Source organism: Brachyhypopomus gauderio, chromosome 10 (genome assembly GCF_052324685.1).
Source record: "Brachyhypopomus gauderio isolate BG-103 chromosome 10, BGAUD_0.2, whole genome shotgun sequence".
NCBI classification, from domain to species: domain Eukaryota; kingdom Metazoa; phylum Chordata; class Actinopteri; order Gymnotiformes; family Hypopomidae; genus Brachyhypopomus; species Brachyhypopomus gauderio.
In genome coordinates this window covers 8,974,789-8,975,319 of record NC_135220.1, presented here as the reverse complement: position 1 = coordinate 8,975,319, position 531 = coordinate 8,974,789, and positions in this window count along the sequence as shown.

Genomic DNA, 531 nt, shown 5'->3' with positions numbered 1-531 from the left:
CATGTGCCTTCTTTGGCATCAACCAACTGGCCTACCATGCTTTAATACATAATGCCTCAATGAATCTCTCAGCAACCACATCAAGTGATTTGATGGCCCAAATTCACCAAATGTTTTGACTAAAGGCTTTGTGTGTGATCTTTTCATGGCATTTTAGAACATCTTAAATTAGGCCCAGATTAGATAGGTCATTTTGATAAGACATATTTGTACTCAGGTTTGAAAAAGGGACCCATCACTGCACTGACATTACTGAAGTAACTTGTTCATGACCAAATTCCTGATCATGATCAAATCAATCAAAATGCATTTGAGTTTATGTTTTAGAGAGAATAGTGCAGAAAGAAAGTATTTAAGTGTTTAAGTCTTAAGTCCTGTACAGTGTCCCTTTAAGTAATTCAATTAGATCATTAGTGTACACAGAGTCACAGAGTATTGACCAGGGGTGGGTTTCCCGAAACGTTCGTAACTCTAAGTACTTCGTAACCTCGTACTTACGAATATTCTTAAATTTATGAGTGTTTCCCGAAA